This window comes from Oncorhynchus keta, chromosome 21, assembly GCF_023373465.1.
Source record: "Oncorhynchus keta strain PuntledgeMale-10-30-2019 chromosome 21, Oket_V2, whole genome shotgun sequence".
Classification (NCBI taxonomy): domain Eukaryota; kingdom Metazoa; phylum Chordata; class Actinopteri; order Salmoniformes; family Salmonidae; genus Oncorhynchus; species Oncorhynchus keta.
The window spans coordinates 14,520,231-14,548,043 of NC_068441.1; the positions used below are offsets into that span (position 1 = coordinate 14,520,231).

General features: G+C 49.0%; 1 protein-coding gene across 3 annotated transcripts in view; it reads left to right on the forward strand.

Moving 5' to 3' along the window:
- Window positions 1-27,813, forward strand: part of LOC118400166 (prickle-like protein 2) — a 127,981-nt gene that overhangs the window by 43,410 nt on the left and 56,758 nt on the right. Inside the window, exon 1 of one of the 3 annotated variants that reach the window (XM_035796721.2) lies at window positions 6,388-6,725. The exons of the other annotated variants lie outside the window; for them this stretch is intronic. The gene's annotated coding sequence lies outside the window, so the exon portion shown is untranslated. Of the gene's footprint in view, window positions 1-6,387; window positions 6,726-27,813 lie in introns of those variants that run through there. 3 annotated transcript variants of the gene reach the window in all.

A 27,813-nucleotide genomic window follows, 5' to 3' on the forward strand; every position in this document is an offset into this window, starting at 1 on the left:
TGCTTTAATTTTAGCTTGTACGCAGGAATCAGGAGGATGGAATTCAGATTTGCCAAATGTAGGGCGAGGGAGAGCTTTGTATGTCTGTCTGTGTGTGGAGTATAGGTGGTCCAGAGGTCTTTTCCCTCTGGTTGCACGTTTAACATGCTGTTAGAAATTTGGTTAAACTGATTTAAGTTTCCCTGCATTAAAGTCCCCGGCTACTAGGAGCGCCGCCTCTGGGTGAGCGTTTTCTTCTTTGCTTATGGCGGAATACAGCTCATTCAATGCTATCTTAGTGCCAACCTCTGAATGAGGTGGTATGTAAAACAGCTACTAAGAATACAGATGAAAACTCACTCGGTGGGGGCACATGAAACGTCTGCCTTCTGCTCCGGCACCATCTTAAATATTTTGAGGGAAGCAATGGGTTTTAGATGAGAGGAGGAGGGAAGGGAGAGAGCATATGTTTTGCGTCATTGTGGATGTGCTTGCTGATGAGCGGGAAACGCATTTCATGTGTTTACACCCCAGGACTTCAATAGAAAAAAAATGTTAGAATTCACTCTCTGCCTGCCAAAAACAAAGACGTCTTGTGTGGAAGACAAACACGAGACAAACATTCCAGGGTTTTTCTTATTTTTTTTACATTGTAGAATAATAGTGAAGACAACAAAACTATGAAAAAACACAGTATGGAATCATGTAGTAACCAAAAAGTTGTTTTATATTTGAGATTTATCAAAGTAGCCACTCTTTGCCTTGATGACAGCTTTGCGCACACTTGGCATTCTCTCAACCAACTTTATCATGTAGTCACCTGGAATGCATTTCAATTAACTGGTGTGCCTTGTGAAAAGTACATTTGTGGAATTTATTTCCCTCTTAATGCATTTGAGCCAATCAGTTGTTGTGACAAAGTAGGGGGGTATACAGAAGATACACAAAATGTCAAGAACTTTTAAAGTTTCTTCAAGTGCAGTCGCAAAAAGTGTGCAAAGCTGTCATCAAGGCAAATGGTGGCTACTTTGAAGAATCTCATATCTAAAATGTATTTAGATTTTTTTTAAACACTTTTTCTGGGTTATTCCCTGATTCCAGATGTTTTGATGTTGAAAATAGTACAAATAAAGAATAACCCTTGAATGAGTAGAGTAGGTGTATCCAAACTTTTGACTGGTACTGTATAATAAAGGAGGCTGCAGTGATGATGCAGTGAATGGATCATGCTCAATTCCCATCCTGTGAATGTGTAGCAGATGGACGGTCTATAATCAGAGGCAGCAGAGGTCTGTAGCTCAGCTGTGATGGGCGGGCTGGCTGGCTGCATTCTGTGGTTTTGCAGTCAGTGACTCCATCCCGCTGAGAATGAGTTACAGATGGCTGATGCTGCAAAGCCGCTGGCTGCCGGGAACTGACTCAGGAGTCACATCCCAATGACCCTCTCACCTCCTGTTCACTGGGGGATTACACTCCCAACTCTGGATAGACCAGGGTTCTAACAGGACTTAGTCTTGTTTTAATTTCCTTTTGGTGGCCACAGATCTGAAAGAGGGCTGCACTGGATAGAACAATATGCTGTAGCTTCACCTACATATTTATGGATCTCCACCATGTTGAATAGCTCTGACATCTCCTATCAGGTATATGACTAATAGCCAGACGACAGGGGGAATGAGATGAGACACCCAGGCTGTATCATCACTGTCTATGGAGAAGAATTAGGATGAGGTCAAGGCTCCCTCAGTCTCTCTCCCTCTGTATTAACAATCACTGCTACAATGGGGTACTGTAAAGCTGTCGCTTTCAATGAGGGGGACACTAATCCTGCCATCACAGACTTGTGCATGCACGTGTGCGCGAGCCTGTGTGTGTATCCAACTATTCCTGGAGAGAGGACATGGGAGGAGTAGATGAATGGCAGAGAGTAGGAAGGGTGAAGGGAGGGATGAGAGAATAGGCTTGAGCCTTCTGTAGCAGTGGCTTGATCCTCAGCTCTGATCCCAGTCCCCAGAGTCTATGTTCTGTTCTGGAGTCTCCATACTGCAGGTTGGAATTTGCATGGGCTTTCTGGAGAGGGAAACAGCTGGGCATTGTGAAACTAAATCCATCCTCTAAGTGGCAGGAAGTGTTTTCAACCTCATTCATCTACTGTCCACTCTCATCTCCGTCCGTTCAGAGAATAAACAGATTGAAAAATAGCTATCAGAGACAAATCTCTGCCTCCTCTCTGCCGACCCTGGCCCCTGACCTCCGCTAACTTTGTACTGCAGTCATACTGTCACTCTCTCTACCTCTCTCTCTTTCCACTCCTCTCTTTCACCCTCTTTCCTCTCTCCTCTCTCAATTCAATTTCAATTTAAAGGGGTTCATTGGCATGCGAAACACATGTTTACATTGCCAAAGGAAGTGAAATAGATCATAAACAAAAGTGAAATAAATTACACTTACAAAAGTTCCAAAAGAATAGAGACATTATCAGAAGTTAGGATAAGACCCAGAAGCAGACAGTTCAAATCACAGAAGATGGGGCTGAGGGCTGCGAAACAGAAGTTTAATCCTTGATACATGTGGTGACTTTACTTTCATTACTCTGATGACTGTTATTTATTTAATCCACTAACTATGTTTAATTGTTACCCAAATTAAGTTAATCATGTAACAACTACACTAACTCATTAGGAATTTGGGGCACCACGGAAGAGGTTGTTTAAAGAGTTACTATCTCACAAATTAAACTCTAAGGTATATATATATCTATTACATCGATAAACAGTCACTCTTATCATATCATCATTCTGAACAGTTGTAACCTCACGCATCTGCAAAAAACCCAGCCTTATTCATGATTCAGTACTACACAAATTGGTTTAATTATTTATTCACTAGCTAACTAACTAATAACACAGAATAAACATACACCCTTTACATGAGACACATGTCCCTAGTGGACTGACTAAAATATGACGGATTGTTACAACGAATGAAGAGTGGAGAGGGAGAGAGAGCTGTTCACTCTGGAAGATAGCTAGCCAGCCGTGTCGACGGTTCCCATTGGTGATGATAGTCGGAGAATACGTTGATTTGAGAATAGGATGGGATGGATTGCAGTGTAGTGGTATGGTCCCTCTTAGATTCGCTTTCCTCTATCTGACTCAAGACAGCTAATCAGCTGTCTGAGTGATTGTCTGAGAGGTGAGCTTTTCGCCTACACCTCGTTGATTATTCAGGATTTGGACATAAGCTGCAGCTCGCCGTCTCTCTGGTCTAAAGGAAGGCAAGTTTATTTCTTCACCTCGTGTTGAGGTTCAAAGTTCCAACCATTTTAAACATGTAGCTACAGTGCCTTGCGAAAGTATTCAGCCCCCTTGAACTTTGTGACCTTTTGCCACATTTCAGGCTTCAAACATAAAGATATAAAACTGCATTTTTTTGTGAGAAATCAACAACAAGCGGGACACAATCATGAAGTGGAACGACATTTATTGGATATTTCAAACTTTTTTAACAAATCAAAAACTGAAAAATTGGGCGTGCGAAGATTTTGACTTTGTTTCTCTCTCTTTTCTCTCTCTGTTTCTGTGTATTTGTTGCGCTTTCTCTTTCTGTCTCCATCTATCACTGTGTGGATTGCATGAAACTCGTTCCAAAGTTTCAGTGTTGGTTTAACCTTGCTCTCTCCTCATCTGTCATTTTGGACCCCCCCCCTTTCCACCCCCAGTATTACCCAGACGCAATGGATACCTGAGGGCCTGCCAAAAGGCTTGCTGCCAGGCCAGTGCAGAGATTAGGGGAGTGGTCTCTCTCTCTTTCCCAACTCTTTTTCCTCTTCTTTCTTCACCTCCCCCTCTCTCTTTCTCTCTCTCCTCATATTGGCTGAGGGTCAGCCTGTAGTCTACGCAATCCTATCCTCCCATCTGGGGTCTGAAAGGGGAAACCTAGGCATGGCAATGTACCAGTGGCTTGACCGTCAGAGCCCGAGCTGACAAGGTAAAAATCTGTCATTCTGCACCTGAGCAAGGCAGTTAACCCACTGTTCCCCGGGCGCCGAAGATGTCGATTAAGGCAGCCCCCCGCACCTCTCTGATTCAGAGGGGTTGGGTTAAATGCGGAAGACACATTTCAGTTGAAGGCATTCTCATACAGCTGACTAGGTATCCCCCTTACCCATTCCATAATAAGCCCAGTGTTATGCCCAGTGTGCATAGCCTGCATCAGAGCTCCCATCCTCAGCTGCACCCTTGTTGTGGTTGGGCTCTGCATCAGGATACTAGTCTCAGACAGGGTGCTGCTCTATATGAGTCCTCCTAATACTCTACTACAGCCTCTGTCTAGACTCTTGCTCATTGGCTGAAGCATTGGGGTTCTTTTGATACTCTCTTGAGAAGTACCATGTCAGATGAAAGTTTTTTTCAGGATTCCTTTCTTCCTCACTCTGCCTGCCAGCCGTCCCTCTAATGGCTTCAGAGTCAGAGAAGAAAGCATATTTCCAGCGAGAGAGAGATGCAGCGTTTTTGATCATGATGACTCTATTATGTGTATAAGACAATTTTCTCCATGACACAATACTTTGTGGAGTGGAGAGATTACTTGACAGTCTCTCTTGCTGAGAAGAGAACATTTATTCAGATATGTAGGCAACTAACCATCCTGTACCAGTTCTACATTTCCTCGGTCACCATTGATGACCTTTGCCATGTTGCCAAAGCAGCATTATGTCTGTTTATTTCAAAGACTCTTGATTAGTAGCCTGTGAAATTTGATTAACTTTCATTACTGTTTATTTTTGAATGTTATAATAAATAAAGTATTTTTTCAAGTGTCCTTATAAAGGGAGATGGTTCATGATAGGAGAGAGGAGCAGCTCAGAACTGGTCGTGATAAAAACACACCTCTGTCACTCTGTGTGTGCTGTTGGCCCAGGTTCCCCTCTCTCAGTGGGACTGTGGGATTGATTGATCACTTAATTTAGTCCTGGGGGGCAGACTAGTTAACCTCTCCGTAGGCTGGGGGGTGGAGGGATGGGGTGGAGTAGGGGAGAGTCGCATTGGCCCAATCCCAAAGGACCTCTAAACCCTACACCTTATGCACTCGTGGAGATCTGACAGGATTTGATTGGTATAAGCAATATGGTGAAACTTCCACTTCGCCTATCAGAGGGCATACTTTCCTCTACATGACCACGTACAGTATCATCAACACATCTTTAGACTTTTCAATATGAACATCGGTTAAGACATCAACACATCTTTTAGTGTTTTTCCAAATGTATGCTTTTACTAGCGATCTCAACATGTTTTGGGCATTAGCTATTCCTCTGTATCATACATAAATTATTATCCACTTTAGGAGGCGGCTCTCCATAGTAGCAAAAAGTAGCAACATCTGAGACATTCTTCAGTGTGAGTGTGGCTCAATGCCTGCTACTGGGCTAATGTTAGGAGGGAGACGCGTGCCACTGGAGAATGTTGGCATTGGACTCTGTGTTTGTGTGTGTGTGTGCGTGTGTGATGGTCAGAAAGAGAACACTGGCACTCATTGTCAGGTATAATGTGTTGCTCTCCTGGCGTGATTCCTTGTTGTCTTCCACCACAGGAATCCATATGGATTTATGGGAATGAATCAGAGTATCCTGCTGCCTGTGGAACAGTAGTTGTACAGTGTAGAGCGCTGCTGTACAACAGATCATATTCTACCCACAGCACACTACTGACGGGTCCAGAAACCTCACTCTGGCTCTCTGGTGATAGATGGCTCTGCTCTAACCTGTACTCACACGCTCTACAGGTCCTGTTCCTCTATTTATGGGTATGTGATTGGCATGGGGGGGTGACTGAAGAGGGGGGCAGTTTGGAGAGAGAAGAGGTTTAGGTTTGGCTCGGAGGAGCCTATGGTGAGTTGAGGCCACACTCCATCTGTATTGATTTATATGTCTGTAACTCTCTGCAGGTAAATCAGTGGACAACTACTAGCTGCACATCACATCAGATCTGTCTCTACAGAAAGTACTATAGCAGATGTTTCCATCCAGGTCAGTTCAGGGGGATGTTTGGAAGTCGAGAGAGACTACAGTGAAAGGATGCCAGCAGGACCCTGTTTCTCTACGCTGCTTGCTTCTCCAGTGTTTCAGTCGGCGGAGGATAGGCTGTAGAAGACTAACATACCACAGTGCAACTTGAAGTTAACCTTCAATCGTTGTCCATTTAGATTTCACATCATGTTGACGATTACTATTTTCCCTTGCTCTTCACTTTGGTGCTCAAACTAACCTCCAAGCTAATGAATCAGGGTCTAGTTGCTAAGCTGTGATAGGCTTAGAGCTGGTGACTCACACCTTTAGGGGAGGTAAGGGGTGTGGTTAGAAGTGTTTGGGGTGTTTAGGGGAGTTCTGGCTACAGAGGCTGCCTGCTCAGATCTTAAATTGGTGATCAGCCCCTATCACATTCCTCTGGTGGGCAGCTCTCTCTCTCCTCTCTCTCACACTTACTTCACACATCCATATGGTTGTGCCACCAGCTGCAGTCTAGAGAAGTATTCAGCTCAGCAACACACTCAATGCTATCATCTCCATGTCCGTCTCTCTCCCTCGTCTCCTGGTCATCTGAGAAAGGAACAGACTTTTTCAATTACAGAGACGTTGAAAGTGTTTTCTTCTGGTTATGGTGCTGCAATGATTATCCTCTGAGAGGCTCTGTTGTTTGACCGGGTGTTCCTCAGTCCTTGCTCAGCCAGCCGGAGGGGAAGTGGTGAGTAACTTTTACATATTCTTAGCAAACATGCCATTTCACACACCGACTGACTGACAGCCATGGGATCTCTGCCTGGATACAGTCATGTTAGTTTGGTAGCTTCTGTCATGAATGAGGTATTTTCTCTCTATTTGATTAAAAACTTTCAGCTTCAGTGATTGACTGCCTTGTGTTTCTTTAGGCTAGTTTTGACACAACTTGTGTTTTTTTAAGTTGATTTAGAATATTTACATTCAATTGATTTCTGTGTCTATAAGCCTTGTCATGTCAATTTGTAGGATTCTGCTTTCTTGTGTGCGTGCGTGTGCTACACTATAGTATGGTAGCTTATGACATTTTGTGATTTAAACATCTTTGGAACCATGTCCTCCCGTTGCTTTTGCACTGCTCTGTAGAGTCTGTCAAGTAGGATGTTGAGTGGGTGGCTTCATGTTTAGAGAGGGTGCGATGGGGGATTAAAAGAGGAGGAGGGAGATAGGAAAAAGAGAACCATTGGGAAGGGAGAAAAGAGTGAGAGAGAGAGAGAAATAAAAGGAAAGAGAGTGAGAGAAGGGAAAAGGCAGTGTAGAGGCAGTCTCCTGTCATCTCAGCTGTTGTGAATTTAAGTGGACTGACAGCACGCATCTCCCTGCATCTCACAGCTGTGCGACATGCCTTCCACTTTATTTTTAACTCCACTTATATTGGGCTACGGCAGGGACAGGGAACAAACAGCCTATTGTCTCTCAGCTATGTGGGCACGGTGTGTGTGTGAAGTTGGTTGTGCATATCAGGGGAGTATAGGCATTTTTACCTAAAGCTGTTGGTGTTATGTTTCAAAAATCATGTCAGATATGACCAGTTAAAGTCCAGTTTATATCTGAGCGGTACACTGCTGGGTCTGCTGTCTTTGTTGACCGTGTGAGTGTGTCTATAAATCGCAAGGTACATTCCACAATAGATGTGCTGCACGCTTTGTTTATGTCACCCGGGTCTGAGTGGCTGGCCCTGGCCTAGTAGGGAAAAGAATCGGGTGTGACACATAACAGGTTGTGGCTTCCTGAACACTCCTCTTTCTTTCTGTGCCACAGTTTCTATATACCTGCACCAAAGCAACTCCGGGCCCAAAATGGCCTCTGCGTTGACATTTCGAGCCAGTGGTTAAACCAGGCACAGAAAACAGGTCATTTTTGTAGGGAAAATGACATGTATATCAATAAGGATCTTGGAAAATAAATCACATTTTCGGGTCCCGCAAGCCATTTAAACCTTTATGAGCCATATACTGAAGGCTAGTGCTGACTGTCCCCTGCATCCATCCACACAGACCCAGAACAAATAGCCTCCTTTCAATACAATACTCTCAGGAGGATAAGGAGCAAGGGATCTTCTGAGCCCAGAGGAGGAGAAAATGAAAGGAGAGGGAGAGTGAAAGACAATGGGCTGGATGGATGGGGTGTGTTGAGTGGATCCCCAGGCAGTGAGTGTGCCCATTGATTTAGAGAGTGAGTGGGCGTGGGGTTCGCCCCCCTACTGCTGCCAACCCCATTTCCTCCTCTAACGCTGTGAACCGATCAATGTCCTGGACACAGCTCGCAACGAGCCACACCAGTGAGGAGATTTCATCGCTAATCAAATGTCATCTCTAACACTGGTTTAATGTTGCCAATCATCCATCTTCAGCTTGTTTTACTATTGTAGCTCTTCCTGTCCTAGTAAAACAACATAACCACATCATGCCAGTCAACTGTCCACTGACGAGTTTGAACAAGAAAGACATGAGTGACGTTGATATGCAACCAAACCCCTCAGTGAGCTCTATGCAGACTGCCTTTGGGTTGAAATCACAGCGTAAGCCTACAACTTGTAACTGGGTAGGGATAGGGAAGTGTGGTAACTGGGTAGGGATAGGGAAGTGTGGTAACTGGGTAGGGATAGGGAAGTGTGGTAACTGGGTAGGGATAGGGAAGTGTGGTAACTGGGTAGGGATAGGGAAGTGTGGTAACTGGGTAGGGATAGGGAAGTGTGGTAACTGGGTAGGGATAGGGAAGCGTGGTAACTGGGTAGGGGTTGGGAAGCGTGGTAACTGGGTAGGGGTTGGGAAGCGTGGTAACTGGGTAGGGGTTGGGAAGCGTGGTAACTGGGTAGGGGTTGGGAAGCGTGGTAACTGGGTAGGGGTTGAAGCGTGGTAACTGGGTAGGGGTTGGGAAGCGTGGTAACTGGGTAGGGGGGGTTGGTAACTGGGAAGGGTGGTAACTGGGTAGGGATGGGGAAGTGTGGTAACTGGGTAGGGAAGCGTGGTAACTGGGTAGGGAAGCGTGGTAACTGGGTAGGGTTAGGGAAGCGTGGGAACTGGGTAGGGTTAGGGAAGCGTGGGAACTGGGTAGGGTTAGGGAAGCGTGGTAACTGGGTAGGGGTTGGGAAGCGTGGTAACTGGGTAGGGGTTGGGAAGCGTGGTAACTGGGTAGGGGTAGGGAAGCGTGGTAACTGGGTAGGGATGGGGAAGTGTGGTAACTGGGTAGGGAAGCGTGGTAACTGGGTAGGGAAGCGTGGTAACTGGGTAGGGTTAGGGAAGCGTGGTAACTGGGTAGGGTTAGGGAAGCGTGGGAACTGGGTAGGGTTAGGGAAGCGTGGTAACTGGGTAGGGGTTGGGAAGCGTGGTAACTGGGTAGGGATGGGGAAGCGTGGTAACTGGGTAGCGTGGTAACTGGGTAGGGAAGCGTGGTAACTGGGTAGGGAGGGCTTGGTAACTGGGTAGGGAAGCGTGGTAACTGGGTAGGGGTTGGGAAGCGTGGTAACTGGGTAGGGATGGGGAAGCGTGGTAACTGGGTAGGGGAAGCGTGGTAACTGGGTAGGGAAGCGTGGTAACTGGGTAGGGAAGCGTGGTAACTGGGTAGGGGTAGGGAAGCGTGGTAACTGGGTAGGGATAGGGAAGTGTGGTAACTGGGTAGGGATAGGGAAGTGTGGTAACTGGGTAGGGATAGGGAAGCGTGGTAACTGGGTAGGGATAGGGAAGCGTGGTAACTGGGTAGGGATAGGGAAGCGTGGTAACTGGGTAGGGATAGGGAAGCGTGGTAACTGGGTAGGGATAGGGAAGCGTGGTAACTGGGTAGGGATAGGGAAGCGTGGTAACTGGGTAGGGATAGGGAAGCGTGGTAACTGGGTAGGGGTTGGGAAGCGTGGTAACTGGGTAGGGGTTGGGAACTGGGTAGGGCGTGGTAACTGGGTAGGGATGGGGAAGTGTGGTAACTGGGTAGGGATAGGGAAGTGTGGTAACTGGGTAGGGATAGGGAAGTGTGGTAACTGGGTAGGGATAGGGAAGTGTGGTAACTGGGTAGGGATAGGGAAGTGTGGTAACTGGGTAGGGATAGGGAAGTGTGGTAACTGGGTAGGGGTTAGGGAAGCGTGGTAACTGGGTAGGGGTTGGGAAGCGTGGTAACTGGGTAGGGGTTGGGAAGCGTGGTAACTGGGTAGGGGTTGGGAAGCGTGGTAACTGGGTAGGGGTTGGGAAGCGTGGTAACTGGGTAGGGGTTGGGAAGCGTGGTAACTGGGTAGGGGTTGGGAAGCGTGGTAACTGGGTAGGGATAGGGAAGCGTGGTAACTGGGTAGGGAAGCGTGGTAACTGGGTAGGGATAGGGAAGCGTGGTAACTGGGTAGGGTTAGGGAAGCGTGGGAACTGGGTAGGGTTAGGGAAGCGTGGGAACTGGGTAGGGTTAGGGAAGCGTGGGAACTGGGTAGGGATAGGGGAAGCGTGGTAACTGGGTAGGGATAGGGAAGTGTGGTAACTGGGTAGGGATAGGGAAGTGTGGTAACTGGGTAGGGATAGGGAAGTGTGGTAACTGGGTAGGGATAGGGAAGTGTGGTAACTGGGTAGGGATAGGGAAGTGTGGTAACTGGGTAGGGATAGGGAAGTGTGGTAACTGGGTAGGGATAGGGAAGCGTGGTAACTGGGTAGGGATAGGGAAGCGTGGTAACTGGGTAGGGATAGGGAAGCGTGGTAACTGGGTAGGGATAGGGAAGCGTGGTAACTGGGTAGGGATAGGGAAGCGTGGTAACTGGGTAGGGATAGGGAAGCGTGGTAACTGGGTAGGGATAGGGAAGCGTGGTAACTGGGTAGGGATAGGGAAGTGTGGTAACTGGGTAGGGATAGGGAAGTGTGGTAACTGGGTAGGGATAGGGAAGCGTGGTAACTGGGTAGGGTTAGGGAAGCGTGGTAACTGAGTAGGGAAGCGTGGTAACTGGGTAGGGTTAGGGAAGCGTGGTAACTGGGTAGGGTTGGGAAGCGTGGTAACTGGGTAGGGAAGCGTGGTAACTGGGTAGGGAAGCGTGGTAACTGGGTAGGGGTTGGGAAGCGTGGTAACTGGGTAGGGGTTGGGAAGCGTGGTAACTGGGTAGGGGCGTGGTAACTGGGTAGGGAAGCGTGGTAACTGGGTGGGTTGGGAAGCGTGGTAACTGGGTAGGGTTAGGGAAGCGTGGTAACTGGGTAGGGATAGGGAAGTGTGGTAACTGGGTAGGGATAGGGAAGTGTGGTAACTGGGTAGGGATAGGGAAGTGTGGTAACTGGGTAGGGATAGGGGAAGTGGGTGGTAACTGGGTAGGGATAGGGAAGTGTGTGGTAACTGGGTAGGGATAGGAAGTGTGGTAACTGGGTAGGGTTAGGGAAGCGTGGGAACTGGGTAGGGATAGGGAAGCGTGGTAACTGGGTAGGGATAGGGAAGCGTGGTAACTGGGTAGGGATAGGGAAGCGTGGTAACTGGGTAGGGATAGGGAAGCGTGGTAACTGGGTAGGGATTGGGAAGCGTGGTAACTGGGTAGGGGTTGGGAAGTGTGGTAACAGGGTAGGGATAGGGAAGCGTGGTAACTGGGTAGGGAAGCGTGGTAACTGGGTAGGGGTTGGGAAGCGTGGTAACTGGGTAGGGGTTGGGAAGCGTGGTAACTGGGTAGGGGTTGGGAAGCGTGGTAACTGGGTAGGGATGGGGAAGTGTGGTAACTGGGTAGGGAGCGTGGTAACTGGGTAGGGAAGCGTGGTAACTGGGTAGGGAAGCGTGGTAACTGGGTAGGGTTAGGGAAGCGTGGGAACTGGATAGGGATAGGGAAGTGTGGTAACTGGGTAGGGATAGGGAAGTGTGGTAACTGGGTAGGGATAGGGAAGCGTGGTAACTGGGTAGGGTTAGGGAAGCGTGGGAACTGGATAGGGATAGGGAAGTGTGGTAACTGGGTAGGGATAGGGAAGCGTGGTAACTGGGTAGGGTTAGGGAAGCGTGGTAACTGGGTAGGGTTAGGGAAGCGTGGTAACTGGGTAGGGATAGGGAAGTGTGGTAACTGGGTAGGGATAGGGAAGTGTGGTAACTGGGTAGGGATAGGGAAGCGTGGTAACTGGGTGGGATAGGGAAGTGTGGTAACTGGGTAGGAATAGGGAAGCGTGGTAACTGGGTAGGGATAGGGAAGCGTGGTAACTGGGTAGGGATAGGGAAGCGTGGTAACTGGGTAGGGGTTGGGAAGCGTGGTAACTAGGGGTAGCGGGTTAGGGGAAGCGTGGTAACTGGGTAGGGGATAGGGAAGCGTGGTAACTGGGTAGGGAAGTGTGGTAACTGGGTAGGGAAGCGTGGTAACTGGGTAGGGAAGCGTGGTAACTGGGTAGGGTAAAGCGTGGTAACTGGGTAGGGTTAGGGAAGCATGGGAACTGGGTAGGGTTAGGGAAGCGTGGGAACTGGGTAGGGTTAGGGAAGCGTGGTAACTGGGTAGGGAAGTGTGGTAACTGGGTAGGGTTAGGGAAGCGTGGTAACCGGGTAGGGTTAGGAAGCGTGGTAACTGGGTAGGGAAGCGTGGTAACTGGGTAGGGGTAGGAAGCGTGGTAACTGGGTAGGGAAGCGTGGTAACTGGTAGGGAAGCGTGGTAACTGGGTAGGAAGCGTGGTAACTGGGTAGGGAAGCGTGGTAACTGGGTAGGGATAGGGAAGCGTGGTAACTGGGTAGGGAAGCGTGGTAACTGGGATAGGGAAGCGTGGTAACTGGGTAGGGATAGTGTGGTAACTGGGTAACTGGGTTAGGGAAGTGTGGTAACTGGGTAGGGTTAGGGAAGTGTGGTAACTGGGTAGGGATAGGGAAGTGTGGTAACTGGGTAGGGATAGGGAAGCGTGGTAACTGGGTAGGGATTGGGAAGCGTGGTAACTGGGTAGGGATTGGGAAGCGTGGTAACTGGGTAGGGATAGGGAAGCGTGGTAACTGGGTAGGGATAGGGAAGTGTGGTAACTGGGTAGGGAAGTGTGGTAACTGGGTAGGGTTAGGGAAGCGTGGTAACTGGGTAGGGAAGAGTGGTAACTGGGTAGGGAAGCGTGGTAACTGGGTAGGGTTAGGGAAGCGTGGTAACTGGGTAGGGTTAGGGAAGCGTGGTAACTGGGTAGGGAAGCGTGGTAACTGGGTAGGGTTAGGGAAGCGTGGTAACTGGGTAGGGTTAGGGAAGCGTGGTAACTGGGTAGGGTTAGGGAAGCGTGGTAACTGGGTAGGGTTAGGGAAGCGTGGTAACTGGGTAGGGAAGCGTGGTAACTGGGTAGGGAAGCGTGGTAACTGGGTAGGGAAGCGTGGTAACTGGGTAGGGTTAGGGAAGCGTGGTAACTGGGTAGGGTTAGGGAAGCGTGGTAACTGGGTAGGGATAGGGAAGTGTGGTAACTGGGTAGGGATAGGGAAGTGTGGTAACTGGGTAGGGTTAGGGAAGCGTGGGAACTGGGTAGGGATAGGGAAGTGTGGTAACTGGGTAGGGATGGGAAGCGTGGTAACTGGGTAGGGGTGGGAAGCGTGGTTACTGGGTAGGGGTTGGGAAGCGTGGTAACTGGGTAGGGGTTGGGAAGCGTGGTAGCTGGGTAGGGGTTGGGAAGCGTGGTAACTGGGTAGGGGTTGGGAAGCGTGGTAACTGGGTAGGGGTTGGGAAGCGTGGTAACTGGGTAGGGGTTAGGAAGCGTGGTAACTGGGTAGAGATAGGGAAGCGTGGTAACTGGGTAGAGATAGGGAAGCGTGGTAACTGGGTAGAGATAGGGAAGTGTGGTAACTGGGTAGGGCGGCGTGGTAACTGGGTAGGGAAGCGTGGTAACTGGGTAGGGTTAGGGAAGCGTGGTAACTGGGTAGGGAAGCGTGGTAACTGGGTAGGGTTAGGGAAGCGTGGTAACTGGGTAGGGTTAGGGAAGCGTGGTAACTGGGTAGCGGGTAACTGGGTAGGGAAGCGTGGTAACTGGGTAGGGTTAACTGGGTAGGGAAGCGTGGTAACTGGGTAGGGTTAACTGGGTAGGGAAGCGTGGTAACTGGGTAGGGATAGGGAAGTGTGGTAACTGGGATAGGGAAGTGTGGTAACTGGGTGGGATAGGGAAGCGTGGTAACTGGGTAGGGATAGGGAAGCATGGTAACTGGGTAGGGAAGCGTGGTAACTGGGTAGGGTTGGGAAGCGTGGTAACTGGGTAGGGGTTAGGGAAGCGTGGTAACTGGGTAGGGATAGGGAAGTGTGGTAACTGGGTAGGGATAGGGAAGTGTGGTAACTGGGTAGGGAAGTGTGGTAACTGGGTAGGGTTGGAACGTGGTAACTGGGTAGGGAAGCGTGGTAACTGGGTAGGGATTAGGGAAGCGTGGTAACTGGGTAGGGGTTGGGAAGCGTGGTAACTGGGTAGGGTTAGGGAAGCGTGGTAACTGGGTAGGGGTAACTGGGGAAGCGTGGTAACTGGGTAGGGGTTGGGAGCGTGGTAACTGGGTAGGGAAGTGTGGTAACTGGGTAGGGTTGGGAAGCGTGGTAACTGGGTAGGGTTAGGGAAGCGTGGTAACTGGGTAGGGATAGGGAAGCGTGGTAACTGGGTAGAGATAGGGAAGCGTGGTAACTGGGTAGAGATGGAACTGGGTAGGGAAGCGTGGTAACTGGGTAGGCAAGCGTGGTAACTGGGTGGGTTAGGGAAGCGTGGTAACTGGGTAGGGTTGGGGAAGCGTGGTAACTGGGTAGGGAAGTGTGGTAACTGGGTAGGGATTGGGAAGCGTGGTAACTGGGTAGGGATAGGGAAGCGTGGTAACTGGGTAGGGATAGGGAAGCGTGGTAACTGGGTAGGGATAGGGAAGCGTGGTAACTGGGTAGGGAAGCGTGGTAACTGGGTAGGGAAGCGTGGTAACTGGGTAGGGAAGCGTGGTAACTGGGTAGGGGTAGGGAAGCGTGGTAACTGGGTAGGGAAGCGTGGTAACTGGGTAGGGAAGCGTGGTAACTGGGTAGGGAAGCGTGGTAACTGGGTAGGGATAGGGAAGCGTGGTAACTGGGTAGGGTTAGGGAAGCGTGGTAACTGGGTAGGGAAGCGTGGTAACTGGGTAGGGATAGGGAAGCGTGGTAACTGGGTAGGGATAGGGAAGTGTGGTAACTGGGTAGGGATAGGGAAGTGTGGTAACTGGGTAGGGATTGGGAAGCGTGGTAACTGGGTAGGGATAGGGAAGCGTGGTAACTGGGTAGGGAAGCGTGGTAACTGGGTAGGGAAGCGTGGTAACTGGGTAGGGTTAGGGAAGTGTGGTAACTGGGTAGGGATAGTTAAGTGTGGTAACTGGGTAGGGAAGTGTGGTAACTGGGTAGGGAAGTGTGGTACCTGGGTAGGGAAGTGTGGTACCTGGGTAGGGATAGGGAAGCGTGGTAACTGGGTAGGGATTGGGAAGCGTGGTAACTGGGTAGGGATAGTTAAGTGTGGTAACTGGGTAGGGAAGCGTGGTAACTGGGTAGGGTTAGGGAAGCGTGGTAACTGGGTAGGGTTAGGGAAGCGTGGTAACTGGGTAGGGTTAGGGAAGTGTGGTAACTGGGTAGGGAAGTGTGGTAACTGGGTAACTGGGTAGGGAAGCGTGGTAACTGGGTAGGGAAGCGTGGTAACTGGGAAGCGGGTAACTTAGGGAAGCGTGGTAACTGGGTAGCGTGGTAACTTAGGGAAGCGTGGTAACTGGGTAGGGATAGGGAAGCGTGGTAACTGGGTAGGGAAGAAGCATGGTAACTGGGTAGGGTTAGGGAAGCGTGGTAACTGGGTAGGGATAGGGAAGCGTGGTAACTGGGTAGGGATAGGGAAGTGTGGTAACTGGGTTGGGAAGCGTGGTAACTGGGTAGGGATAGGGAAGCGTGGTAACTGGGTAGGGAAGCGTGGTAACTGGGTAGGGAAGCGTGGTAACTGGGTAGGGAAGCGTGGTAACTGGGTAGGGAAGTGTGGTAACTTTGTAGGGATAGGGAAGTGTGGTAACTGGGTTGGGAAGCGTGGTAACTGGGTAGGGATAGGGAAACGTGGTAACTGGGTAGGGATAGGGAAACGTGGTAACTGGGTTGGGAAGCGTGGTAACTGGGTAGGGATAGGGAAGCGTGGTAACTGGGTAGGGATAGGGAAGCGTGGTAACTGGGTAGGGATAGGAAGCGTGGTAACTGGGTAGGGATAGGGAAGCGTGGTAACTGGGTAGGGAAGCGTGGTAACTGGGTAGGGAAGCGTGGTAACTGGGTAGGGAAGCGTGGTAACTGGGTAGGGAAGCGTGGTAACTGGGTAGGGATAGGGAAGCGTGGTAACTGGGTAGGGAAGCGTGGTAACTGGGTAGGGATAGGGAAGCGTGGTAACTGGGTAGGGAAGCGTGGTAACTGGGTAGGGGTAGGGAAGCGTGGTAACTGGGTAGGGATAGGGAAGCGTGGTAACTGGGTAGGGTTGGGAATTGTGGTAACGGGGTTGGGAAGCGTGGTAACTGGGTAGGGATAGGGAAGCGTGGTAACTGGGTAGGGAAGCGTGGTAACTGGGTAGAGAAGAGTGGTAACTGGGTAGGGTTAGGGAAGCGTGGTAACTGGGTAGGGAAGTGTGGTAACTGGGTACGGAAGTGTGGTAACTGGGTAGGGATAAGCGTGGTAACTGGGTAGGGGATAGGGAAGCGTGGTAACTGGGTAGGGATTGGGAAGTGTGGTAACTGGGTAGGGAAGTGTGGTAACTGGGTAGGGAAGCGTGGTAACTGGGTAGGGATAGGGAAGTGTGGTAACTGGGTAGGGAAGTGTGGTAACTGGGTAGGGGAAGCGTGGTAACTGGGTAGGGTTAGGGAAGTGTGGTAACTGGGTAGGGTGGTAACTGGGTAGGGAAGCGTGGTAACTGGGTAGGGTTAGGGAAGCGTGGTAACTGGGTAGGGTTAGGGAAGTGTGGTAACTGGGTAGGGAAGCGTGGTAACTAGGGAAGCGTGGTAACTGGGTAGGGAAGTGTGGTAACTGGGTAGGGAAGCGTGGTAACTGGGTAGGGAAGCGTGGTAACTGGGTAGGGATAGGGAAGCGTGGTAACTGGGTAGGGAAGCGTGGTAACTGCGTAGGGGTAGGGAAGCGTGGTAACTGGGTAGGGATAGGGAAGCGTGGTAACTGGGTTGGGAAGCGTGGTAACTGGGTAGGGATAGGGAAAGGTGGTAACTGGGTAGGGAAGCGTGGTAACTGGGTAGGGAAGCGTGGTAACTGGGTAGGGAAGCGTGGTAACTGGGTAGGGGTAGGGAAGCGTGGTAACTGGGTAGGGGTAGGGAAGCGTGGTAACTGGGTAGGGATAGGGAAGCGTGGTAACTGGGTAGGGAAGCGTGGTAACTGGGTAGGGGTAGGGAAGCGTGGTAACTGGGTAGGGATAGGGAAGCGTGGTAACTGGGTAGTGATAGGGAAGCGTGGTAACTGGGTAGGGATAGGGAAGCGTGGTAACTGGGTAGGGATAGGGAAGCGTGGTAACTGGGTAGGGAAGCGTGGTAACTGGGTAGGGATAGGGAAGCGTGGTAACTGGGTAGGGATAGGGAAGCGTGGTAACTGGGTAGGGAAGCGTGGTAACTGGGTAGGGAAGCGTGGTAACTGGGTAGGGAAGCGTGGTAACTGGGTAGGGAAGCGTGGTAACTGGGTAGGGAAGTGTGGTAACTTTGTAGGGATAGGGAAGTGTGGTAACTGGGTTGGGAAGCGTGGTAACTGGGTAGGGATAGGGAAACGTGGTAACTGGGTAGGGATAGGGAAACGTGGTAACTGGGTTGGGAAGCGTGGTAACTGGGTAGGGATAGGGAAGCGTGGTAACTGGGTAGGGATAGGGAAACGTGGTAACTGGGTAGGGATAGGGAAACGTGGTAACTGGGTAGGGATAGGGAAACGTGGTAACTGGGTAGGGAAGCGTGGTAACTGGGTAGGGAAGCGTGGTAACTGGGTAGGGATAGGGAAGCGTGGTAACTGGGTAGGGATAGGGAAGTGTGGTAACTGGGTACAGAAGTGTGGTAACTGGGTAGGGTTAGGGAAGCGTGGTAACTGGGTAGGGAAGTGTGGTAACTGGGTAGGGAAGCGTGGTAACTGGGTAGGGATAGGGAAGCATGGTAACTGGGTAGGGTTGGGAAGTGTGGTAACTGGGTGGGAAGCGTGGTAACTGGGTAGGGATAGTGCGTGGTAACTGGGTAGGGAAGCGTGGTAACTGGGTAGGGATAGGGAAGCGTGCTAACTGGGTACGGAAGCTTGGTCACTGGGTAGGGAAGTGTGGTAACTGGGTAGGGAAGTGTGGTAACTGGGTAGGGGAAGTGTGGTAACGGGGTTGGGAAGCGTGGTAACTGGGTAGGGATAGTGAAGCGTGGTAACTGGGTTGGGAAGCGTGGTAACTGGGTAGGGGTAGGGAAGCGTGGTAACTGGGTAGGGAAGCTTGGTAACTGGGTAGGGAAGCGTGGTAACTGGGTAGGGAAGTGTGGTAACTGGGTAGGGAAGCGTGGTAACTGGGTAGGGAAGCGTGGTAACTGGGTAGGGATAGGGAAGCGTGGTAACTGGGTAGGGTTGGGAATTGTTGTAACGGGGTTGGGAAGCGTGGTAACTGGGTAGGGATAGGGAAGCGTGGTAACTGGGTAGGGAAGCGTGGTAACTGGGTAGGGAAGCGTGGTAACTGGGTAGGGGTAGGGAAGCGTGGTAACTGGGTAGGGAAGCGTGGTAACTGGGTAGGGGTAGGGAAGCGTGGTAACTGGGTAGGGAAGCGTGGTAACTGGGTAGGGAAGCGTGGTAACTGGGTAGGGGTAGGGAAGCGTGGTAACTGGGTAGGAAGAGTGGTAACTGGGTATCGTGGCAACTGGGTAGGAAGCGTGGCAACTGGGTAGGGAAGCATTGTGGCAACTGGGTAGGGGCGTGGTAACTGGGTAGGGATAGGGAAGCGTGGTATCTGGGTAGGGATAGGGAAACGTTGTGACTGGGTAGGGGTAGGGATAGCGTGGTAACTGGGTAGGGATAGGGAAGCGTGGTATCTGGGTAGGGATAGGGAAACGTGGTAACTGGGTAGGGATAGGGAAGCGTTGTGACTGGGTAGGGGTAGGGAAGTGTGGTGACTGGGTAGGGATAGCGTGGTCGCCAATGTCAACATGAACAAGTTTATTCAAGCCGTTAGAAAGGATTTTGTTGTTTTTTAAACAATGGCATATGAATGACATTTAGTAGGCTTATATTACACATGTCCAACAGATTTTGATTAGATTTTCTTTGTGTGGTAAGTCAACAGTATCTTTGTCTCCAATATTTGTTTCAACACTCCCACCACTCTTGAGTCTGCCAGATAACTAAGAGAGCTGGCTGACTAACCAGCCTGCCATCTGATAGGCCAGGGAGGTGATTGCTCTCAGCTCCTGACTGTCAAACACAAGGGCTTCCTTCCCCCACTCGAGAGAGAGCGAGAGAGGGGGGGTGGGAGAGGGTTAGAGAGGAGAGTGAAGGAGAGATAAATATAAAGCGAGTGTGGGGGAGTATGGGGTGAGAGAGGAAGTGTACGTGAATGAGAGTGACAGAGAGAGGGATGGAAAAGATTTGTAAAATAACAGATGAAATGATGAGGGCATACTGAGGGGAAAGGAGTGGAGGTACAGAATGAAAAGTGGGAGAGGGGGAGAAAGAGACCCTCTATCTGCCAGCCAAACCACCCCTGTCTGCTCTTCAACACTCAACACAGTCCCAGTCCCATGTCATCTCTCTGTCATGGATCTAACCAGAACACATTCCTCTGTTCCCTCCACTCTGCCCACAACTCACCATCCTCTCGTTTTCAGATTGTTTACTCGCTAAACCAGATTATGTTTCATAGAATTAAACACATTATCATAAAATCCGATGGAAATCATGTCAAATGCAAGTAGCTCCAATGACAATACAATAGGGCTTTCTCTGCTGAGGGCTTTCTCTGCTGAGGGCTTTCTTATCATATAAAATAGTCATACCAGATTTGTTTTCCCCCTAGAGGAATGTAAATTGGTTGGTTGGCTCATAACTCAAGACCTTCACCCCCTCTATTTCTACCTTGTTGTCTAAACATGTGTATTTGTGCTGACAGAGCAGAGACAGAAATTAATTCCAGTGCTGCCTTTTCTACAGAGGATGGTCACATCATTCTTTTGAGTTATTTGTCTCCTTGTCTCTGTCTCTGTCTCGCTCTCTCTCTCTCTCTCTCTCTGTCTCTGTCTCTCTCTCTCTCTCTCTCTCTCTCTCTCTCTCTCTCTGTCTCTCTCTCTCTCTCTCTCTCTCTCTGTCTCTCTCGCTCTCTCTGTCTCTCTCTCTCTCTCTGTCTCTCTCGCTCTCTGTCTCTCTCTCTCTGATCTATATGGTAGATAACCAGTCATCAAAGAAGACTCAGATGATGCAGAGCTTTCGCTTTCTCCGTTAGCCATCTCTTTACGTTGTAGTGAAAGTGGTTTGTGAAGCGTTAATTTGACTAGGGCTTGCCTCCTCACCGTGGGTTCATTAGACAACATGAAAGGCTGTATTGGAGTTTCATTGGTGAGAACGAGCAGCCTCAGATCTCTCTTCGAGAGTTAATGAAAAGATGAGACACACAGCTGAGCCATAGAGCTCTGTTAATTGCGTTTAACTCCCAATCATCATTTCCTTGTTTTTCATGCATGTTTGCTTTGGGAATAAAATACTGGGGACCAAGCCCACCACTTCTAAAACTACCAGTTAGTTAACACTGGAAAGTTCAGGCAATTGAAAGTTTGGCGGTTGGTTATTCTGCTTCTAGAATATTTCCAGCATCTGCGTTTCCTGTTTCACTCTCTTAATTCCACACAGATAGGCCTACAGCCTGGAATGGCTGGATGACGGGTGCTCGTTTGTCAGACTGGCAGGCCTTATTTAGCAGTGAACTGTGGGCAAATGAGTCCCGGGTCATGTGTTAATTATTTCGTGTCAGATGTCAGTTTCCAATCAATCCCAAAGGCATGGCGTGTACCTGGCCTGGGACATGGTGGTTGTGAGCTAGCTAGAGCCGTGGAGATGCCGGCCGTGTTGACAAAATAACTGTCACTGTGATCGGTGTCGGATAGAGAGCCGCTCTGTTTCATTCTGCATAAAAGAGTTCTATTTTCTGTCTTCAGACAATGTAAAGGAGTTCGGTTCATTGTCTCCCATTGTCTTTGCTGTCTAACATTAACACTCATCAGACATGGCTGTCTGAAATGTTACTACAGCACACACCACATGCCAAAGGGCAGTGGGTCAGAGCACTGTTGAACTATGTCGAGAGGAGGGAGGACGACAGCGTGCCATGAATTCAGATGCCATGTTAAATGGGGCTTGCTTCTTTACCAGAAGGTCAAAGTGCTATCAGCCACAGCACATTTTATGACAGCTCTGTGGAGTAGCAAACCCTGGGCATTTAACTCTGCTGCTAGGGCTCCTGGGAAGTTTCCTCTGTCTCTATGGTGACGTGTGGAGGGCTTGTTGCGGTTGTTATAAGTTCTCCTTTTATCTCCTGTTTATAATGTCAAGCTTCCCTAAGTTAAATACAGGACCAGAGGTACTAATGATGTTCATTTACTGCGGCCGTGGGCAAACTGAGCCTTAATTGGACAATGCCATCCATATGTGATGTAGGTAGTGGTGGTCGCCACCCCTGTGGTCCTAAAGTTTACAGCCAGGGTTCTTGGGAGGACAGGGTGGGGTAAAGGTGTGGGTGGGTGGCAGGGTTTTTATGAGATGGTTGGTCTATATGGAGGCGGGACTTGGGGCTCTGCAGCCACCCAGGTCTCTGTGGGCTGACTGCATTGCAGATGGCTTCAGTGTGCCATAGGGCAGGGGTCGGCAACAGGGGGCCCACAAGTTTTAAAAATATATATAAAAACTATTTAAAAAAAAAATGTAGGCCCCCAAAAGTTAAGTAAAAAAAATATATTGATTTTGTGGGGAGGGGGTTAGTTTTTGGTTTTAAAAAAGACTGTGTATTCACCAGGATTTCAGCCCCCCAAAAATGTATTTAGGAAGTCTGTTTCCAAGTATTCCCACAAATGAAAATATGTGATTGTGTCTCAATGTAATGAAGGTATGAAATTATAGTTGTTTTCAACTATAACTATGTTTTGGGCTTAGTTCTGGTCAATTTGCAGTGTACTAATTATTTTCCGTCCACCGACCATTCACGCCAAAATCGGCCCGTGGCTGGATCTATATAGTTGCCTACCCCTGCCAGAAGGTATATAGACACTCACAGGAGTTCCAGGAAAGCATGGTGCTGTTGACGCTCACTTTGCCACCCACCCCTCTGCCACATGTCACCCATAGGTCCCATGAGGCTGTGGACATCACAAGGTGCCAATTATGCCACCATCAGGCTTCACCCCCCCACACACACACACACACTGTACACGCACCATTGACTCTTCAGTTTTCCCATTTGGCACGCGATGCTCACAAAGGACCGATGAGGTGTGCAGAGGGCACCCACTGACACGGAGCGCAGGAGGAGGAAGAGCAGGAGGAGGAAGAGCAGGAGGAGGGCTGGAGTTCACACAGCCTAACGGGTTTAGGATTATTGGGCTAACAGAGAGGAGGAACAGTGTGGGGGTCGGGAGATGCATAGAGAAACAGACAGAGGAATGGTGATGGAGAGAGAGAGAGATGTGGAGGGAAGTAACTACATTAAAGGGGAGAAAGGAGTTACTGTAGGTATGAGAGAGAGAGAGAGGGACAACGATGGAGGGAGCGCTGCCAAGCTGTCCCGTGGGTGATAAATGAGGCCTTAATGAAGTATCTGTGCTTGTCTCTCTCTGTCTGGAGAAAACCGCAGCCTTGGCACAGAGTAGGCCTCGCTCTATCACGCCATGGAGAAAAACACACACACACACACACACACACACACACACACACACACACACACACACACACACACACACACACACACACACACACACACACACACACACACACACAGAGAGAGAGAGCTCTCATCTACATCAAGTGTTCTCTGATTCTCTCCACACATACAATGTGATCCCTACCCGGGCCTGACAGGGTGGCTTACTTCGTTTAGGCCATTGTTCAGTGTGACAGGGCTGTAAATGTAGAAGGCAGTGTGGTTTTCCTCACACGGAGTGATGGAATAGAACACATGTTAATCCTTCTCTGGAGTAAACAACGGATGGTCTTTTGTGGCTTGTTGTCACTTTCTCACTGAGATGTTATTCTGTTAGTTGTCAAGATTTATAAACAGTGGATCTTCAGTGTGCAAAAAAAAAAAACGATTTAGTAGGGCATTTTAGTAAGATGACTGTGAAATGACCACAGTGTGTATGGGTGAGAGAAAATCGAGAAGAGACCGGACGTTAGCTAAGAAGGCGATGATAGATCAAGCGACAGAGTTGGCTATGTTTTATAAGAGAGAAATGCATGAAAACCTCACACAGAGCAGCCAAAGCAAAACTTTATCCTGCACCTGAGGTGTGACTGTGACAACGAGCTCCAGAAAAACAGCCCTCCTGTGAATTCCATACACCAGTGTCAATCAGTATGGTTTGGGCCAGGGAGAGTGTGGTGGGGGGGGGATTATTAAGTGGTCTATCTGGACCTGGGTCACGATGCCAATGCCGCGATGATGCGATGGGAGACATGGCCCTCTGCCTCGTAGGAAGACGGGTAGCTACAGGAGGTATGTCTTTGTGTTTGTGTGGCTGCCTGAGTTCGGTCTCTCCGCCTGCATGTGTCACTTGATTGACAGAAAGCGTATTTTTCCTTCCTGTTGTTGTAGCCTTGCCTTTGACCTAATGGCTTTCTATTCCATAGAACATGTTTGAGTCAGAGGAACTGTTTGTACATTACAGGGGTTGTGTAGAGAGGGAGGGGAGTCAGAGGAACTGTTTGTACATTACAGGGGTTGTGTAGAGAGGGAGGGGAGTCAGAGGAACTGTTTGTACATTATAGGGGTTGTGTAGAGAGGGAGGGGAGTCAGAGGAACTGTTTGTACATTATAGGGGTTGTGTAGAGAGGGAGGGGAGTCAGAGGAACTGTTTGTACATTACAGGGGTTGTGTAGAGAGGGAGGGGAGTCAGAGGAACTGTTTGTACATTATAGGGGTTGTGTAGAGAGGGAGGGGAGTCAGAGGAACTGTTTGTACATTACAGGGGTTGTGTAGAGAGGGAGGGGAGTCAGAGGAACTGTTTGTACATTATAGGGGTTGTGTAGAGAGGGAGGGGAGTCAGAGGAACTGTTTGTACATTATAGGGGTTGTGTAGAGAGGGAGGGGAGTCAGAGGAACTGTTTGTACATTACAGGGGTTGTGTAGAGAGGGAGGAGAGTCAGAGGAACTGGTTGTACATTACAGGGGTTGTGTAGAGAGGAGGGAGTCAGAGGAACTGTTTGTACATTATAGGGGTTGTGTGGAGAGGGAGGGAGTCAGAGGAACTGTTTGTACATTACAGGGGTTGTGTAGAGAGGGAGGAGAGTCAGAGGAACTGTTTGTACATTATAGGGGTTGTGTAGAGAGGGAGGGGAGTCAGAGCAACTGTTTGTACATTACAGGGGTTGTGTAGAGAGGGAGGAGAGTCAGAGGAACTGTTTGTACATTATAGGGGTTGTGTAGAGAGGAGGGGAGTCAGAGGAACTGTTTGTACATTACAGGGGTTGTGTAGAGAGGGAGGGAGTCAGAGGAACTGTTTGTACATTACAGGGGTTGTGTAGAGAGGGAGGGGAGTCAGAGGAACTGTTTGTACATTACAGGGGTTGTGTAGAGAGGGAGGGAGTCAGAGGAACTGTTTGTACATTATAGGGGTTGTGTAGAGAGGGAGGGGAGTCAGAGGAACTGTTTGTACATTACAGGGGTTGTGTAGAGAGGGAGGGAGTCAGAGTTTGAACTGTTTGTACATTATAGGGGTTGTGTAGAGAGGGAGGGGAGTCAGAGGAACTGTTTGTACATTACAGGGGTTGTGTAGAGAGGGAGGGGAGTCAGAGGAACTGTTTGTACATTATAGGGGTTGTGTAGAGAGGGAGGGGAGTCAGAGGAACTGTTTGTACATTATAGGGGTTGTGTAGAGAGGGAGGGGAGTCAGAGGAACTGTTTGTACATTATAGGGGTTGTGTAGAGAGGGAGGGGAGTCAGAGGAACTGTTTGTACATTACAGGGGTTGTGTAGAGAGGGAGGGGAGTCAGAGGAACTGTTTGTACATTATAGGGGTTGTGTAGAGAGGGAGGGGAGTCAGAGGAACTGTTTGTACATTATAGGGGTTGTGTAGAGGGAGGGGAGTCAGAGGAACTGTTTGTACATTACAGGGGTTGTGTAGAGAGGGAGGGAGTCAGAGGAACTGTTTGTACATTATAGGGGTTGTGTAGAGAGGGAGGGGAGTCAGAGGAACTGTTTGTACATTATAGGGGTTGTGTAGAGAGGGAGGGAGTCAGAGGAACTGTTTGTACATTATAGGGTTGTGTAGAGAGGGAGGGAGTCAGAGGAACTGTTTGTACATTATAGGGGTTGTGTAGAGAGGGAGGGGAGTCAGAGGAACTGTTTGTACATTACAGGGGTTGTGTAGAGAGGGAGGGGAGTCAGAGGAACTGTTTGTACATTATAGGGGTTGTGTAGAGAGGGAGGGGAGTCAGAGGAACTGTTTGTACATTACAGGGGTTGTGTAGAGAGGGAGGAGAGTCAGAGGAACTGTTTGTACATTATAGGGGTTGTGTAGAGGGAGGAGAGTCAGAGGAGCTGTTTGTACATTATAGGGGTTGTGTAGAGAGGAGGGGAGTCAGAGGAGCTGTTTGTACATTACAGGGGTTGTGTAGAGAGGAGGGAGTCAGAGGAACTGTTTGTACATTACAGGGGTTGTGTAGAGAGGGAGGAGAGTCAGAGGAACTGGTTGTACATTACAGGGGTTGTGTAGAGAGGGAGGGGAGTCAGAGGAACTGTTTGTACATTACAGGGGTTGTGTAGAGAGGGAGGAGAGTTTAGGTGTGCGGTATGACTGTGTGGGCCGAGGCGAATTCATCCCAGTGGAAAAGTGGAGAGAAGAAACGTTTGCTGAAAAGTAGGACACGGGTAATGTGTGTGTGCTTGTGTGTATACAGTAACGTATACGTGCGTGTGTCCTACATCCGGTGGTGTGGCGGTTGCAATGTCGGCGTATGCATGCCGTCAGAGTTTTCCCAGTGTGCCATTTGATGTAAAGACCATATGTTTCAGGCAGCCCGGGCCGTGCCCACCCCTACATGGCCAGCTGGCACTTGATTCAGGGTCTCTCCCACCCCGCCACCTCCTCAAACCCCAAACCACCATGCCAACCCACCCCTCAAAGGCATGTATGACAGGGGCTCAGGGTATAAAATGGTCCCCGCCCGGAATGCTGACCAACCTTGGCATATATTTGTAAACACGCATACATTACATGCGTAAAGCATTCCCATAGGCCTTCTGTTCCCTGTAGGGCCCCTGGATATGAGTTTGTTCCTGCTGAGGAATGACCTCATTTCCCAGCATGCACCAGAGAGCATTAAGCAGCCCCCAGTATGTGGTTTTCCATGACCTTCATCCATCTGAAGCCCACAACAGCAGATCTGATATAGTATAGATATACACAGAAACCCTCTACCTCTAGGTATTTTTGTTATTTAGTCCTGATAGTACAGTGTGGATAACATTCCGTGTTTAGTAATATGAAGTTATTAGTCTGTGTGACTGTGCGAGATCCAGTACCATTTCTCAGTTAGACAATACGTCTATAGATGTACTATTTGCTGGCATATTTAGTAGTGATGGGGGGGGGGAATTGATAATTACGGTGCATTCAGAAGGTATTCACACCCCTTTTTCCACATTTTGTTACAGCCTGAATTTAAAATGGATCAAATTTAGATTTTTTTTGCCACTGGCGTACACGCAATACCCCATAATGTCAAAGTGGAATTCTGTTTTTAGAAATGTTTACAAATTAATGAACAATGAAAAGCTGAAATGTCTTTAGTCAATAAGTATTCAACCCCTTTGCTGTGCTTAATAAGTTGATGGACTCACTCTGTGTGCGATTTAATAGTGGTTAACATGATTTTTGAATGACTTCCTCATCTCTGTACCCCACAAACTACAGTTATCTGTAAGGTTCCTCAGTCGAGCAGTGAATTTCAAACACATCCACAAAGATAGAGGTTTTCCAATGCCTGTCAATGAAAGGCAACTACTGGTAGATGGTAAAAAAAGACATTGAATATCCCTTTGAGCACAGTGAAGTTAAGAATGACTCTTTGGATGGTGTATGAATACACCCAGTCACTACAAAGGTACAGGCGTCCTTCCTATCTGTTGCCGGAGAGGACGGAAACTACTCAGTTGCAGAGTTTAATGGCTGTGATTAGGGGAAAACTGAGGATTGATCAACAACATTGTAGTTACTCCACAAAACGAACCATATTGAGTAAAAAGGAAGCCTGTACAGAATGAAGATATTCCAAAAACATGCATCCTGTTTGCAACAAGGCACTGCAAAAAATGTGGCATAGCAATTCACTTTTTTTCCTGAATACAAAGTGTTATGTTTGAGGCAAATCCAATACAACACATTACCTAGTACCACTCTCCATATCTTCAAGCATAGTGGTGGACGCATCATGTTATGCGCATGACATTAATCGTTAAAGACTGGAGTTTTTCAGAATAAAAATCAAGTGAAATGGAGCTCAGCACAGGCAAAATCCCAGAGGAAAAACTGGTTCAATCTGATTTCCACCAGACACTTGGAGATTCACCTTTCAGCAGGACAAAAACCTAAAACGCAAGCCCAAATATACACTGTAGTTGCTTACCAACAAGACTGTGAATGTTCATGAGTGGCCAAGTTACAGTTTTGACTTAAATCGACATGAAAAGCTATGGCAAGTCATGAAC